General features: G+C 42.9%; 1 protein-coding gene across 2 annotated transcripts in view; it reads left to right on the plus strand.

Moving 5' to 3' along the window:
* POC1B (POC1 centriolar protein B) overlaps window positions 1-9,148 on the plus strand; it is a 77,639-nt gene extending 68,491 nt beyond the window's left edge. Inside the window, exons 12-13 of one of the 2 annotated variants that reach the window (XR_010886589.1) lie at window positions 3,280-3,452; window positions 8,916-9,148. The gene's annotated coding sequence lies outside the window, so the exon portion shown is untranslated. Of the gene's footprint in view, window positions 1-3,279; window positions 3,453-6,972; window positions 7,642-8,915 lie in introns of those variants that run through there. The other variant, XR_010886588.1, reaches the window with a different exon arrangement.
* Window positions 9,149-18,137: the final 8,989 nt, after the last annotated feature.

Genomic DNA, 18,137 nt, shown 5'->3' on the forward strand with positions numbered 1-18,137 from the left:
TTGAAGCAGGACCAAGGAGATCTGTGGTGATGGAGCAGGAGAAATCAATCTTGGGGCAACAGGAAGAAATGATCTTTGTCGATTAGACCCTGTTTCCTACCAGTCTGCAAGGCCATCACTGCTCAACTAAACATCTATCGAGCCACTCACTTGATATCCTCCCCCCCCGCGTACTTCCCTGCGGTGCTAGTCAGCACAGAGGATAACACCTTATTACTGTTGCTGGTTACTCCATTAGCTCAAGAGGCAAAAGTCAATGTGATGAACCTAAAAGTACAGAGAAAATATGTACAGAGAAAGCTACTTAGAACTGTATGTTAAAATAATTTTACTAGGGCGGCTCTTGAGAATTGGATTTTATCTCTGCATCTGTATCATCAACCTGGCAGCTGTACTCTGTGTAGGAAGCAGTGGGATGGAGACGTGAAAAGGCTGGCAAGAAGGGGGATGTAAAACCCAAAACCTGGAGACTGTGAAGATACAAGCAAGCGTTTTGAATTCTTGGTCAAGATCCTAGAGATATTACAAGGGAAAAAACAACAGAATTTGGGCACATCTGAAGAGACAAATAGTGAGAGAGAAACAAATAGTGAAAATACTGAAAAATAATCCTGTGATTATAGGTCCAGTCAATAGCTTTTATGACAACAGGTAGATGATGAGGAAAGGAAAGGGCCTTTGGAGGGAAACAATTAGTTCTGCATTAGAAATGTTAAAAGTAAGCTGCAAGTGAGGCATCAGGAAATGCTGCCTGCTATCCTGCCATAGGAAGGGGTTCTGCTATCTATCTAACTGTGATTTTATGAACTGTAGACCATGTTTATTTGCTGCTCTTCCTATTCGATTTTATAATGGTGAGTGCATCCTTTTGCATTTTTTAAAATCAATTTGGTGCTAGCAAATTGATTTGCCATCCTAACAGCCTCTCTCCATCCGTTCAGTCTCTAATGAACAGCCCGTGATGCCTTCCTCTCACGTGTTCACAACCCCGCTGACTTCAAGGCATTCTCCAGGCTCCAAAGTATCCCGTGGCGTTTTGCCCCGTCCCTGTCTCACCAGTGGCACCAAGCTTTAGTAGATAGCATTTTGACTGATGTGGCTGCTACTCTCTGCCCATCGAAGGTAGAAACTGCCTGGTAGATGCATCCCAGAGTGTATTACTCAGGTATGGGAACCTACGTGCCTGGGAAAGGGTGGTGAACTAAGCAGAGCATCATTGGGGAGCCTAAAACGTCTGATTTCCTACAAAACACAGCACTGCCACTGGGAACCCTTCCTCTCAAGCTGCGGCTTCTGTTTCCCCGTTTGTTTTTTTCTCCCAAGTAGGGAGTTACTGGCATGATGCACAGTGCATGGCTGTGTGACAAGCAAAGCTGGGGCTTGCTTTTGAGCCTATCTGAAATTTTGGCGGGGAGGGTTTGGAGCAGCAGTCACAGGTAGCTGTAAGGGCAGAGATAAAGGGAAGCTGCTCAGTGAGCTAGAAATTCCCACACTGTGTTGTCAAACATGCTTGTGCACTGGTGTGTAAAGAGGAAGCTGAGGAGAAGAGAAATGAATTTGAATGCATTTTAATTGGGATTAGGGGCATATGGTGTGGTGCTATTTGTTTTCCTCTTCCTGCTTCTGCAGTGAGACTTTAATGCTTTCACACATTTGCCTTTATTTGTCATGTCAAAGGGGGAGACAGCAAGGGGCTTCCCCCCCTCCCCTGTATTTGGGGCCATGCTAACTTATTTTTATTAAACTTTTCAGTTGCTCCTGGGAGAACTTTTGCTATTTCCAGGCAGCAGAATGGGGTGGATTCAAGGGGAGAGAGGGTCCACAGTACCACATGCACATCATTCACTGGCAGTTGGATAGTTAGGTTTTATTGTTATTACTGTATATTTAGTGTTTTGTAAAAAGCTACTGAGGGAGCTGTTTCCCTTGCTGTACAGCAGCTTGTTTGCTGTAAGATTCAGACATAAGCCTTTAATTATGCCTAGCATCTCCACAAAAGTAATTTCTGTTCTCTCTCTGGCCTCATGCAGCCTCTTGGGATGTTCTGCATTTGAATGTGAACAAGCTATTGTTTAACATGGCTTTAAATCATGGCAGAAATGTTCTGTAGCATCCACTGGGAAAGGCCTCTCCCTTCTGTCCTCTTCATTTTTCACAGCAGCTTTGGGAAGGGAGGCCAGTAATCACAGAAATTTTGTTTAAAGGTTAAGCACAGAGTATCATATCTTCATACAGATGAAAAACACTGATTACAGTGCAAGTTAATAACAGATGAAACTGTGGCTCAGAAACATTTAAAAAGGAATGTAAAGATTATTTAACATTAAGCATCTCTCCCAGCCTTTACGTGAGCATCTTTCCATTCATTTTCCAAAACTGCATATGATACAATATGGGACTTACTTTTCTGAGTGTTTGCAGAGGAGTTAGAAGCTAATGTCTTCTCTAAAAAAAGGCTCAAACACAGTTTAAGCCCATGTGAATCCTGCCCTGCTCCCACCTCTGCTGACACATGCACTCTGGTAGACTTTTGTCAGCTCCTGATGTCATGGTATCCCAGTCTGACCCTCACCCTAAGTCTGTAGCTCTGGGGTCACTTCAAGACTTTTGGTTTTTTTTCTGAGAGGATTTTTTTTTGTTATAGCTTCAACTTGTAGAAAAAGTATAAGATATCAGCTAGATGTTATTCAGTTTAGTCTGTATTGGATTCTCCTTTTTTTTCCCCAAAGTGTCTATTTCAAATAACAATGACAAAGTTGTATTAAATTTGCATCAAAGAAAAGTTGTGGAAGCAGATGCATGAATAGCAAACACATACATAATGTGATTCCAAACAAAGAAACCTGTGCTGGAATGGGCTGGGAGGGAACAGATCTATGTTATTGTAACATTTTGCTAACACATGCAGGGGTCATCCAGATACAGCCTGGAGCAGCTGAGATGCCTATTTGATGGTAAATTTGATAGAATCCGCTTTGTAAGTACTGCAGCAATGGCTGTACTTTATTGCTTTATAGAGCAGTTACCACAGCCATTTATGTGCTATCCTGTACAGGTTTCCATATACAGGGTGTTTCTAATGGAGAGTGTAAAGATTCTTATGTAAAGACTAATAAGTGTAAAGACTCATAGCAAAGAACGAAAGATGATTATAACATTCTGACAGTTGCTCAGACACATCTTTAAAATGAATGAAAAGAAATTGATTAAATTGAAATGAATTTCACCCACCCAGATCTCAGTGCTACAAAGCAAGTTCAGCATTTTTTTCCTTTTCAGGAGTTTGAAATATTACCAGCCCTTCCAGTGAAACCGTGAGTATGGCCAAGGGGCCACGGCTCTGCCTGACAGTGAGGCTGTGTTTGTCCTGGGCAGCTGGACAGGCTCTGGATTCAGGATCTTTGTTCAGAGCTCTTCTGCAGGAGATGAGGACATACCGGTCTTTTGCAAAAGTAATTCATACTTTTTGTTCTCCTAGTGGTTTAACATTTTATATTTGTTATGCAGAAATAGGTATGCTTGACATTTGTTAGTAATATCCATATTTTGGCTTGGTTTTGCCAGGTATTTGGAATTTAGAACAGACAGTATCTGTTACTTTGAATGCGCTTCTGCTTTCCTTTACTAGCAGCTCTGGCCCCCGTTCTGCTGTCCCTTGAAGTCACCCTTGAATAGAGAGAGCACTCAACTGGCTCCTCCTTATCATCAGCTTTTCCAGATGTTCAGCACCCATAATACTGGATCACATTTTCAGAGTGGGCAGCCATCAGCTATGATAATTATTATTAGGGCCAAATTCTCAAAAGATCTTGGCATCCAGCCCCAAATCTAGTGCCAGTCCTGGATACCTAGTTCTTTCCTACAGGAATAACAGCTCTGATATTGGGGCTTACCTAATACTGCACCACACAGAGGAATCACAGTTTGGAGGCATGTTGAGCATCTGAAGGTGGCAGATAATTGCCTTTCAAACGTGGTGCTTCTGGGCTGTGATGCTTTCTGTGCCACAGAAAGACAGAAAACTGAGAATCCAGCTGTTACAAAATGATAGTTACAAGCAGGAGAAATCCATAAATACAATACGCATTTTACATTAATTAAATCAGGCAACTGGCCCACTGCAGGCAGTGATTGTTATGAAATTAGCCGTTCAAGTTTTGGCACATCGTAGCCAAACATACTAGAGCCGGGCTTTAAACCTTAGGTTCCTAGACTACTTTTAATGGATCTACAAAGGGTACCTAAGAAAACCAAGATTTACGTTTATTATGCTGGGATTTTTTTTTATTTCCATCCATATCATCACTGAAAAATGCTTAGGGCTGCACAGATTGAAACCAACTGAAAAAAGATCACTGGAGTAGAGTTATAATCAACCTTAAAATAATACTGAAGACAGTAACCACTAAACTCATTTAAGTCACTCACAGAAGTAGGTATCTTGCACTTCTGCCTCTTCCAATTGACCTTCAAAAAGTATCCTACCTATTTGGGGATCAGAGTAAGCAAAGACAGTTTAGCAATTTTTAGACTAATCACAACAACCATTTTAAAAACAAACAAACAAGGAAGCAAACAAACACACACCCCAAGCCGAAAACCAAAAACAAAGCAAACAAAAAAACCTCCTACAAGTCCATTGAAGCAGGCAAGGTCACAGCTTGTGAATGCCCTTGTAACCCCCACACAGACAAAATTGCACACGATCAGACATACTGCTGCCGACACATGGGATTGTCCTGGAGGATGAGCTCTCGCTCTCCAGCTACACTTCAGTGCCCTGCTAGCATGCTTGGGCTGCGATCCCACAGTCTCCTCAGCGAGCAAACGCGCTCACAGTGTGCCTGAACACACACAGTGTCCCACCACATGCACATACAGTTGCTGAAACCTTGCCCTGCCAAGGTCAGTGGGAATTTTTGTCTTTGACTTTGATGGAGGCTGGATTTCCCCACACAGACACCTCCTCCCGGATGCATGTGCATATGAGTGTACGTGTATATAAGTATGCTTTACAGTACAAACAAAGTACTTTTTATAGGAAGGCATCTTCTCTTTTCAAGTGTTTTTCCTCAACTTCATACTGCATTAAATCAGACCCTCACTATTACAGTCTCAGTTTCTCATAGCGTAATGGTGTTAAAGAAGCCTTCTTGCTCCGGAGCTCTGTAATAACAATCGCACCATCAGGAAGAGGAAATGAGCAGTGTAGCACACTCTGTACCTTTTAACCAAGAGCTATTGTCAAAAGCATGTTGCTGCAGACAGAGTGGCAGCAAGGCATTGGGTGGGAAGCAGGTGTAACCTGCCAGGAACACCAAACTAGCAAAAGTCATTTATTAATCCAGATGAGTACCCCTCCTTCTCAGCTGCGTCTTGCCACCAAACTGAAAGATATTTTACATTCCCAATGCTCAGTACTTAAAAGCTTAACAAATACCTTTATGGTAAATCAAGAGCTTGTTTTCTCATCTTGGCATTTTGGTCACTCATTTGCAAAGTCTTTGAACTTTTTTTCTTCATCTCCATATCATAACATTTCACATATAACAGTTTGATCTCAGGAAACTTGTTTCCAAGTGCCTTGCTATAGTCTGGGTTTCTTTGCTTTACAGAGGAGTCTGAAATCTCTCCTTGCTTGCCCTGCTTGTCCAGCTTGTTTTTCCTCTGCTCCCTTCAGAAAGGGAAAGCTTCAATGGCAAAGCTGCCCAGGCTGTAGCCCCAGTGGAGTGCTTTAGTCAGGCTAGATCTACACAGCTGTGTCTCCTTCCTCCCCACCCCAACATGGCTGGATGAGTTTGCACTGCTGCTGAGTGGCCCAAGCCCAACTCAGTTACATCACACCCTAAATTCAACTACAATGTGTTGTTGGAGAACAAGTCTGCCCTTCCTGAGCTCCTTCGCTCTTCTCAGTCCCCCACTGAGGTGGTTTATGAACATCAGTGTGGTGGTCTGTGCTGGGGTGCATGAAGCCAACAGCCTATACATTCAAACCACTTCTCCGCGTTAGTGTCACTGTCCTGCGGTGCAACACTAAGGCTTATTTGTGATCACATTTAGTTGACCATGCTCTTGACACTGTAATTACTGATATGTGCCGTTCATCTGCAGCCTTGATTAATACCTTGTTTTCAGATCCCTGCCGCCTCGTTTGCTGAACATTTACACACCATGCAATGCAGTATAAATGAGCGTGTCCAGCCCAGCTGCCAAACCATAAACAAACCTGATGTAAAATAACTTCCCTTTTCCCCTTCTGACCATTAAGAATATCATATCCATGCCTGCTGCTACCCATTAGGACAATATACCTGTTCCCTTCCTCCACCGAGGCCTGGAGATGAAGTACTGTCTCACATGCATCAATATGAAATGCATTCCCTGGCTGGTTGTTCTCCACCCAGAATTATCCATCAGCTGCAGGACACAGTTACTGGGCAAGGGAGTCAATGGACCATGAGAAGACCAGGCATCTTCTGTCCCTTACTAAGCAGTTTCTCCACTACTTCCCTGCATTATTTCTGTTCTCATTATAGCTGTTGGTCCTCCTCTATCATGGGATACTATTAGGAAGCAGAATCTGCTGCTGTCTCCTCCTCTCCCTCATGCAGCAGTTCCCAGCTGCAGTCAGACTCTGCCTGGTTTTCCTCAGAAGTTAGTTCAACACACTACCAAAGTCCCCATTTTAACCCCTCAGCATCTTGTTCCTGACTTTCTTTTCCCTCACAGATGTTCTTGCATCTCTCATGGATGGTATTGTCCTGTTCCTGTGAGTTCACCTTATTTAGATAGGCTGGAATGATGTGGAAAAAGAATGAATCCTCACCCCCACTCAGTGGTGTTTCTTCCAAGAGAAATATTCCCTTTAAATTGCCCCTTTTCTTTTGGGAGGAAAAATACAATTTTTCTCTTATTAACATATGGTTCCCCAGTCATCTACACTTCTGAGCTCTGTAACTATTTTATGTTAAGTGATGACAGGTATGATGAAACTGGAAGCTGGACCCACAACGTATAGATTGAGACTGGAAGAAAAAGGCTGGAGATTTTGTGTTAGTAATCACTTCAGCTTTATTTCACTCAGTAGTGACATTGGACAATAACAACTTACAAGTAATTTTGGACTGAACAAGATACATCTGTCCCTGCACTTCAGTGGAAGCCCATCCATCTGTGCCCCTGAGAGCTGTCATTGTCTCCTCATCTTCCCATCTTCCCATTGTCTTCCTCATCACTTTCCACCTGTGGCATCACTTCATCTAGTCAACAGTAACTTGCAATCTACTGTGCCAAGAAACCTTGAAAATGTTATTAATTTAACACCAGGAAACTGGTTCCATGCTACTGTAAGTCCATATTCAAATGTGGATACAATCCTATGCTGATGGCCTGTGCTTTGTTTTTGAACATTGGTAGAATGTAGCCTAATAAATCATTTTACATTTTGCTCTCCACGCACCTTTCCATCTTGCATTGTTTATGTCTGATTAAAAAATGAAGAAGCTGGAAAGGGTAAGAAGCTGTCCTCATGTGGGGTTTGGCTGGCACCATCCAGACCACAGCATGTAACCCAGTGATACAGAGTCCAGTCTCCCCTATATTGTAAGTGCCCTTGTAACAGTAACACACTTGCCTAGCTAACTCTCTCAGAGGTGCAATGATGCCAGCTGATCCACCTGAGTCTGCTTCTATCCCAATCCCAGCAAAGTCTCAGGAGTCTGGCCTGAGAAAGCTACAGGCTCATCAGTAAGGTGAGGTTGGCAACAACTCCATTTCCTGTCCTCCTTCTCCCTGGCACTCCTGCAAATTACCCCTTCTTTCCATTTCTGCCTGCCAAAATCTCATGCCTTGTAAAAGTGGTACCTGGGCATGATAGAGCATGTGATCTAATGTGCTGTTGGCATATTTTTGATGATCTGAAGGACTTGACATTGTGATCATTGGTTTGCTGTATGTGGCCTTTAGACATTTGATTTGTAGCTATCATTGGGATTTCAGCCCCTGAACCACTGTTGTTAGGTTCTGCAAGATTTGCTGACTTGTGGCATTTCACCCCACATTGTGTATCTGACTGACAACACCTGAGGGCTCGTCAGAGCTTGTAACAGCCTTTGGTTTGCCAGCAGAAGAGGATGTCTTCAAGTGCATATCCGCTTACGTATTGCAGAGACACAGCAGCAATGTGAGACATGAACATGGTGTTCAAACCTGAACTAATATCCATTACTTTATATAATTATATATGTATATAACTGTGCAGAAATATGCATCATAGAAGAAAGTGGAGAAGGAGAAACAAGAAAACATGGGCTGATAAGAACTGTAGGAGGCAAGGGAGGAGAGTGGCCTGCCCGTGCAGGGCCCAGGCACATGGTCTCAGCTCTGTTGGCTTGTCCAAGCGCTGAGCACTTTCCAGCAGCACTGGGGCTGGGGAGGAGAGTTAGGAGCAAACCACTTCTGCGCTATCATCCCTGCTCCCAGAGGATTTATGAGCTCAAGTGGAGAAACCTGCCTGAGGAGCCCTGGCTCGCTGCTGCCTCAGCGAACGTGTCTCCTCAGAAACCACGGTGCCGGGAAAGTATCTCAGCAACGCCTAAACTCTCCTCTAGGAATTAGAAGCAGTTGTACCTATGTTGTCTGCATTATTTCCATTACCAGGAATAGCCAACGTCCTGTAAAAGAAATCCATATGTCGCTTTTTCTAATGTTAAGAAAGCAGACACTTACTGTACTGACCGTTCCCTCATAGTGACTCACGGCTCAGGTGTAATGGATGATTGCCAATGGGAGATGTTAATCCATCCCCCACAGCTGCTGTCTTCAAATGTATTTTCTTTTCAGCACAACACACTAAATAGCATGTTTTAATGTTGGGTTTGACAAATGCACTTGGCTTTTTCATGTTTTGTTCCCAGAAGGGAATGATCACTTCAAAGGGAGCCATGAGATCGGTGCTGATCACCTCTGAGAAGCCTTCCTCCATGAAGGAGATTCTGACATTGTCACTTCAGCTTTGCTGTCCAGGAACAAGAGAGAAAACTCCTACTCTTTGTATAAAAGTAGTAAGACAGTACCATAAACAACTGGCAAGGATGAAAAACTGAAATGCTTTCTCCAGAGCCTCATAATTGCTTACAATCATTTTTCCTAAAGCACTTCTATTTAATTTTTGAGTGAGTTCATGTAAGTTTTGAAATTTTGATTAAAAGTGGAATTTAATTTTTCAACTTTTCACATTTTCTTTTTATCTTATGACCTCTTAGTAGCAGTACAAATTATACATTGTATATGTGATATGACACAATGTTTTATGACATATCAAAACATTTTACTTTTTTTATTGTATTATTTTATTTTTCAAGTACAAATGCAGCTGCTACTTTGTTTTACAGTCCCAATCTCCTTCCCTGCAACATTAGTAGGAGACACTTTTAGATCAAAGTGCGATGAACTGTTTCGATCCATCTGACATAACGGCTGCCCATAGTACGCTCTGAAAAACAAAGTAAAAGAATTCATGTAAGCTCATGAAATATTTTATGCATCTAGATGTTCAAATTATGAGCTATGACTCCTGGCATAGTCATGAGGTAATTTTAAAATCAAAATATTTAAAATAATAAAAAAATTATGAGTTAACATCTTGTTTTAAAGCACTGTTTATACAGATTAGTAAAATATGTGAATTGAGGAGGGGATTTCTAATTTGTAGGAAAGCTTGAAATGACTTTTGCTTGTCTGAAATAAAAACAAATTTCAACTTGTTGAAATTCCCTCCAAAGTGCAAATTCCTGGATCTAATCTACTCTGAAAATCACACAAAAAACATTTCGGATTTTTATGGCAACAGATCAGAACAGCATCATTCCTTTCCTTCCATATGGCAAGGACGATGCCAAATAGTGTCCGGCGCGTGGAAAAAAAAAATTGTCTGTGAATTTTTGTCATACAAAGAAAAATAGCTTCATTGAAATGATCTGTTCAGAGCATCACCCCTCCTACTGCAGAAGGTGTCACGTGGCCGATGTAGCTGTCTTGAGGCTCGGTCCCACTCTGCCAAGGCAGTGCTGGCTCTGCGTAGTTGGTGGCCACAGCTCTGGTCTCCGAGGGGCTGACGAGACCCTCTCCAGCCCTGCTGGACTTGGCTGTTGCAAACTGACAGCTCCAATCATGGCTCTTTTTTACCCCAAAGCAATCAGTGAGGTGTGTCATTCAAACCAGTCCCATGCCGCTTGGTTTTAAGACCCTCTGCAGAATATAAATGCTGTCCTTTCAGTGCCCCAAACAGGTGAGCTTTTTGCAGTAAAACAGCTCATCTGACTTGCCTTTTTTTGTCAGCAAAGAGGGTCCGTGTTTCCAGGAGTTTGCAGGGTGCAGACGTGACGACCACTGAGGGTTGGACACTTGGCCAGCTGGAGACCACCCCTGGGCAGAAGCAAAATGTCGAATTACTTCAGAGCCTATTAAAAAGTAGAAGGCCTAAAAAGTGTCCTGCATTTGGAGCATAAATCCTCCATGACTCTTTCCCAAGGGCCTGGGGCAAACAATCAGTGCGCAAGAGTTAAAAAGTCTCCAAGAATGGCTCTGTCATGAATAAGAGGTAGTAGTTCAAAGAAAAAATGACAACAAAAGCTACTACCTCTTATTCATGACAGAGCTATGGGGGAGAAAAAAAGAAATTTGCAGAAATCTAAGCAGCTGCCCTGAACTCACCATTTTTTAAAATGAATGAAACATTTTTTTCCATGTTACATCTCCAGTGATTATGTTTCTGCTCTGCTCCTTTGACAATCTGTGAGATGAATTTGAGACTGGAGACATCTCACTCAATTTGCATTCATTTTAGGGCAGAGTTTAAAGTATCTCTTGCTTATGGATTTCACTATTCTTTTTTTCCCAATAAATTATTTAAGTCTCTTGCACACTTAAAATCTTCTTTTTTAAATCAAGCTGTCACAGCCTTTACACTTCCACTTGGAGTTTATTTTTTTCCTAGATCACTGTAACGGATACAATGTCTTTCTTTCTGATAAGCAGACAACAACATCTAGAATAAGAATGAAATTCTCAAGATCATTCCATGAAACATGCTTATATACATGCTAGCAAATTGGTTTTGTGTTCCATGTTCATATTCAGTTTAGAAGATATAGGGATAAACCAAAATGTGTTGCTAATTTTGTTTGTGTCTCTGAGCATGTGTGTGTGTGTGAATCAGAAAATTATGTAACTAATGGACTAAGAGTAAGAAGTACTAAGCATCTTGAAATGAAAAACTAATTCAGTTTTAATTTCATTCCTTGGAAACTGTAAATTTCACCGTTCATAATATCTGCTACTGGAAAGTGAAACAGGAAAAGGAAAAACAAAATTGGTAGTAATTCTTAACCTTAGTAGCGTTGTTCAAAAGGGTGCACAGACCATGAATAAGTGTTTGGTCTCCAAGCAATCACACACATTAACAGCGGCAAATCACCTTTCATTTACGTGAAAGGAAACAAACCAAACCAAAAAACCCCCAAACCCCCAAGTCCATTAATCAATAAAATAATGAATGAATAGAAGCCAACGCCCAGGGAGCCCAAAGCGTTGGTCCTAGGAGGGAGCAGAGCCAGAGCTCCTTGGGGCAGAGGCCTGCCTTCTTCTACCTGAGAAAAGGAAAGTACAGGCTGTTGTTTGTTCCTTGTCTATGCGGAGAAAATGGACTTTTTGTACAGCCTTTATAAGCCTGTAGGACTGCACTAAAAGGAGATGTTTGCCTCACGCAGTCAATTTCTGTCACCCGCAGCAGCAGCCCAGCAAGGCTGAGGGCACCAGCCAGCTCACCGGCATGGCTTCCCTGCACTTGGCCGAAGCTGTGGCTTGAGACCCGCGTTTGCGCATGGGCCGGCTGCCACCTGCGAATCGCTCAACTCCCCCAGTATTGCCCGTTCCGGAGTTCTCTGATACAGCCGTCGCGCAGGAGCGCTCCCAGCGCTTGTACACCTGGTGGGTGAGAAGAAACTGTTCCTCGTCAGCCGTACAGCAATACCCAGAGAAGGGTGGAGACTAATGTCTTTTCCATTATCTGAAGAGCTCACAAAACAAAAATTCCTCCTCCGCTCTCCCACCCAAAAAAGGTTGGAGCCTCTCTGGAAAGCAGCCTGGTACCTAGTGACACGAAAGCAGTCTCAGTCCAGCACCAGGAAACATCGAGAAGGAGCTGACAGAGCACCTGGGCACTGGATGTGCATCACAAGGGTAATTTAGGGCTACATTGAGGGAAAACGACCCCAAAACCTCCATGTAACTCGTATCAGTGCCTGTAAGGCCAGGGGTGTTTGTTTTAACTACAACGTTTTCTTCAGAACCCACCAAAAAAAGAGAAGTTGTGCTATTTCGACTTAGTTCAGAAGCACCGCTGCCACGGCTGAGCTCATGACGTCGGCCCCTGCCTTCTGCTCAGAGCTGCTTGGCGTCCAGGAGTGAATAATGCCTGTTCCTAAATCCCTTAAGGACCAAATCCCTGACATTAGCCCAACTCACTGCTCTACCTTTTTGTAGGGGCCAGGCCTTATGTTTGAGAGGATGAATTTTTTAACGGATTTTATGGCCTACTGAGTTCACGTCTGGCCACATATGGACACAAGCTGCAATAAGTTATTTCAGTTCTGAGGAAGTGTTTGACCTTGGAGCAGAACAAAGGAGAAAGCAAAAACCTGCTGCAAAGGAATTGGCAGTCTGTGGGTCTGATGCTGCATGCGCACCCCATAGTGTTGTTACGAGTGTCTCACCAGCAGCAAGTGGACTGTAATAGGGAACTTGCCTAATATTTGATCCTGAATATACTATCAACAAGCAAAAGTTGTCAGCATGGTAAAGTCTAAATATCAATATCCTAAATCAGATCTCAAAAATTTATGTGATTTTAAAATTTACAATAAAAAAATAGCAAAAGTAGGGGTTTCAGTCTACATGTTAGGGTGAGCTATCTCTGTGATTTCAAGATTATCTTTCTTAGGCATGAAGTCTACAAAGACATGTTCTAGTTACATAAAATGTGAGATTTTCATGAAATCACAAGACTTCAGGAGCTGGAGTTTAGTGGAAAACAATATATATCGTGAGATTCACACTAAAATTGGGAGAATGAGTTATACTGCAATATCAATACAGCACAGGTGTGTAGAACTATAGCAACTTTGTCAAGAAACAAAGTTTTGCATTAGAAATGCATTAAGCCTGCATTTCATGCAAGTCCAAAAAGATGCTTATTTGGCTGTTGAAGAAAGCCAACAAAACCTGTATAGCGCACACTGCGCTCCCCAAACCTCCATATTACTGGGATAAAGGCAACTAGGAGGCAGCTGCCACTCAAAGCTGCATTGACACTGTGTTTTCACAGGGAGCTTGTGCCGGGGAATATTAAGAAATCTTTCCCTTCAGTTTCCATATCAGGTTTTCAGATCAGAGCTCTTCCCGGCCTGTCCTCCTCCAGGCTGCTCACAGTGTGGAGTGCTCTTTTCCTGTTTACCCTTACATGCCTTTTTATTACTAAGCAGGATTTTTTTTTTTTTAAGCACACTCAGGCGCCTGCTTGTTTTTTCTAAAGCTCTACAGGGATTTGCTGGCGTCTTTTGCGGCAGGTCATCCTGTTTTCAGACAAAGTTCCTGTCTTGTTAAAAACAATCATTTCTGGATGTCTCTGTACAGCTCCTGCCTTTAATCATCCTGAGTCCTTGAGCTATGCAATCCACACTACAAATATTTAGGTTTTGTTTGTTTGTTTGAAGCTGGAAAAAAAAAAAAGGAAAAGCCCATAGAAAAATTTTAAGCTGCCAACCTTCTGCAGGACAGAGAACCTCTCTACACAGTGTAACGATACGGACCAGCTATGCACAGGCTGCGCTACACTTGGGAAGAAGACTATGAAGACTACACCCAGGACAAAGACTACTAATGGAAAAAATGGCAGCAGCATCAAACCCCTTACTGCTACCCAAAATGACCTTGCTGCTCCCAATAGGATGATTTATCCAGAGGGAATTTGCAACCTGGCTGCTGAGGACTGGCTTTTGGGTGAGCACCTGCTGGCGCACCTCCTGTCAGCGGCTCTCAGACCCACAGGACATAGCTAGTTGGGTGGGACTGGCCAGAGTAGGGGCTGGAAAACCCTTTGGGCATAGTCTGCCCTCTGAGCACCCAGCCGAAAAAAAGACCAACACTGTCTTGTACAATTACAATAATTTTCAGAGCAAATCAAAGCTCTGCATGGCTTTAAAATTCACGTACAGGCAGTAACATGGCTACTATAATGCTATATAACTTGATGTTTTTTAATTCGATGTTGAGAGAAAAACTCAGACAACGGTCTGTCATGTTTCATTTATTCTCATTCTGTACATGCCCCTATTACTGTAGCAAGGGCAACTATCCAAAGAGTACATCTATCCTGACAACACCTCCTGTGAGTGAGGGGGCTGATGTTTTTTTAATTCCACTGAGACTGCGACAGATATTTTGCATGGCCTAGTTTGAGACAGAGACAGGAGATTATTTTCCCTGGCTCCCTTTTTAGTGAATGGTAAAGATCTGCTTCTTCAGAAGGGCACTTAGTGTCCTTAAGACAGGATTCCCTCCTGAACTGTGCTCTGTGGGAGTCTCTCCTCATTAACTGCTGAAGGAGGTTAGCGGCCTGCCTTTTAAGAGTTAGACAATGTGAATAAACTCTGAATAAGTGGCAATAAAAGATGCCAAAGTGTTTAACAGGGTATTAAGTACCTTTTGCATCTTAACAGATGGGGGACCTCGGTCCACAGAAGGTGATATGTCTTGCCTTAAACTAGTACTAGAAATCAGGTCTCCTTTATCTTGCTTTGCAGATGGGCTTGCTCTGCATGCCAGGCTGTGCTATTGCCCACAGTGCTGCAAGGAGGATGCAGCGGAGGAGAGGACTGCATCTCTGAGCTCCTGAGCTAACACATCGCAGCTCCTCACCTCTTGGGAAACTGTTATTACAATAGCAAAAGAAAAAAAGAAAAAGCAACCAACTTATTTTCCTTAATGGCTCCAAATTTGCACTACAGCAAGCTGTATCTTAAAGGGTCTTGGGTCACTATCTTGGAGCCATTTACTCGCACAGGGAAAGCTCAGTTTCAAGTGTTCCTCCAGGGTTTTGTGTACTGTTATGTCCCAGGAGGTGATGAAATGTGTTTCAAAATATGTATGTCTAAAGGTGTCACTGCCTGCAGCTCCATTAAGAGAAAGGGTTTATTGTGTGCTTCCTGATGCTGCACACTCATGCAGAATGATCATCAATCAGAGTTTCAGGCTTTGGTAAATTTACCCCTGACAGTTCTTATAGGAAGATGTTACATAATCCCTAACCCAAATGCTTTGATCTCCTCAGTCAAAGTCAATATGTCCAGCTGGATAAATAACATTAAGCCCAGCACTGCTTCCTGTGCAAGTGATAAAAAATTAATAAAGCCCTGACTTTCAGAAGCACAGGTGCTTTAAATCAATGGACTACAGTTCACCAAAGCTATTAATACCAACCCTGGGAGCCCTCAGGAGAAGCAAAGAGCTTTGAAATTTTCATGCTCCTTCATTCAGAACTGGAGTTTAAATGAGATCACTTTTACATGGCCACAAACACTGAGCCATATTCTGGGCCAGAATAAATCAGAATAATGCTATTTGCTTAACTGGACCAAAGTCACACCAGCCCTCCTCATATTATCACAGACCCTCTTCCTGGGCAATAGCAGGGCTGGCTGGGCTTGGGCAGATTTCCTTCTCTTTGGCTTACCAAACTCTTCCCCCTGCCCTCGCTCTGGCTCTGTTCTCGTCTCTCAGCTACAGCACCAATAATCTATTACAGACTCTGTCTTACTGCCCATTCCCTTCCTCCCCAATAATAATGACATTCCTGAAAGCTTGAGATAAATATCCTGTTATAAAACAGATGATCAGGATGAATATTACTTTCATCCTCTAAGTCACTGCTTGTGGGGGAGTGGAGATAGTCTGTTTAACCATATGGATGGTTTTCCATCACTCACAAATGTCACTGACAGCAGGGCAAAAATATTTTTTAACATGATCTTTGGATTGCTTCAGTTAAAACCCCTAATTCTTGGAAGGTAAAATTCGCCTTGAACCAAGGGCCACCCAATATAGCAAATATAGCACACATGTTCCTAGGAAACCCCTGAAAACATAGACTTTTCAGAGGAATGTGGACGTAGTGCTAAGAAAAACCCTGGAGAAAATCTTTTGATGTGCATATCTCAGGGACTGATTTTGAATTGCTCTAAAATGATACCCCATCTTCTTTCTTCCAACTGGGTGCTGACTATAGATTCCTGGAAGTGCTGTGCCTTCCAAAAGCAAATTGCTTCTGAGAAAGCCTTTAGACCTGAGGGGAAGAAAGGAGTCAGAGAACACAAGCTTCCCAGCCTCTTCTCAAGAAGCATATAGTACTTCCTCCAAAAATGAATGAGACCATACCCACAGAGAAGTCTGAGGCGCCTTCCCATCCAGCAGTAGAAACAAAAACAACCACCTTGAGTTTCAACAACTGTTCTTGCTAGGCAGATTATGAAGAGCAAAATAAAACAATATCTATCTAAAGATACTTATGCTAAGGTCTTTTCTGCTCATGCAAGTAAGGACAACTCAGAGAAGGGACTAGACGAACGGCCTGTTCTCAGGTAGAGATGTTTCATGTGCGGCTGCCGTCTCAAGTTTAACTGTCCCATTTGGTCTAGACCTTGCTCCTTCTATCTGATCTCAGCTGCAGCTCAGCAGCCCCTGAGGGAGCGAAGAGTCTCCTTGCTGCCCCCAGACAGATGGCTCTAAGGGCTGGCCTTAGGCAAAAACAGCAAATGCTCAGTTCCCTCATGGCCTGGCCAATATAATGCTCTCACCATAGGGTGCCTCACAACGGTGCATGCAGGACATGCGTCAGGCGCCCAAGAGCTGCCTGTGTACATACTCTGTTAACCGTAGTGAATGGAGGCAGCTCACCCCTGTTTGGAGGTGTGAGCATGAAGGTCAGGCAGAAGTTGGGGAGGAAGGGAGATAGGGGCACAGCATTGGAGCTGCGCAGATCAACAGGACATGATGTAGGGGAGGTGCTGGTGGCACCTTCGCCTTATTTCTGACCTCTGCATGGAGCCAGCTCTGATCCCTCTTGCATGCCTTTCTCATCTCATCTCTACCGTCTCCAAGGTCAGAAGTTCATTTTCTTCCTCTTTCTAAAGGCAATGAGCTGAATTCAGCTTAACGGGTGATCAGAGTAACTGATCAATTCCAAGCCCTGAGAATAAAAAGCCCTTGGTTAATTTCTCTGTAATTTAGTCTCATTTGCCTTCTAAAGTAATATGCAATATATTTTTGCAGTGACTCAGATGCAAAATCAATGCAGGCTTTGCTTATAAGAGGGAACAGACAATCATAGGTCCTATTCCAGACATTATTTTTGCTTTACTATGGCAGCTAACCAAACTTGAAAAACTGCTATAATGCTACTCACAGAGAGGTGATACATTACAATTTAAAATGTTTTTTTGCAGCACAGGCTGCTGTTATTCTAATGGCTATGAGTTTTCTTATTGTTTCTTACTACTATTTTAATGTCATGGTTGTTATTTGTCATGGAATACACTGATGAGGAGAACTGGTTCTATTTACCTACAGTTGCCTTCCTACTAAAATCACAGTATTTACTGCTCTGTTTGTTTCCAGTCCCGTCTCTGTGTGCCTGAGAACACCTATCATCTTACTCAGATGAGGTAAAAAGCATCAAAGTGTTTGAATCAAATGATACTTCCTCAGTAGAAAGCAGCAGGTTTGCATCTGATGATTAGCAGATTGGAATCAGTTCCCCCCCCCCCCCCCCCCCAGCAGTACATCTCTTAGCTTTCACAATTAGTAATGCAGCATTCATGCATTTAGGTGTTCAGAAAAAAAAGTCCAGTTAACAAATCCCTTCAAAGGAAATATCCTGTTGTACATTTTTGAGGTTGCCCTGTCTGTCAGTGTTTAGAAGCTGAATGATGCGGGCAAGTGATCTCCCCTGGTAGTACATACGTAACACTGCTTGCCCACCTGACATAGCAGAGGCATCACATGTGCTGGTAAGGAGTCTCAAA

This window comes from Apteryx mantelli, chromosome 1, assembly GCF_036417845.1.
Source record: "Apteryx mantelli isolate bAptMan1 chromosome 1, bAptMan1.hap1, whole genome shotgun sequence".
NCBI lineage: Eukaryota > Metazoa > Chordata > Aves > Apterygiformes > Apterygidae > Apteryx > Apteryx mantelli.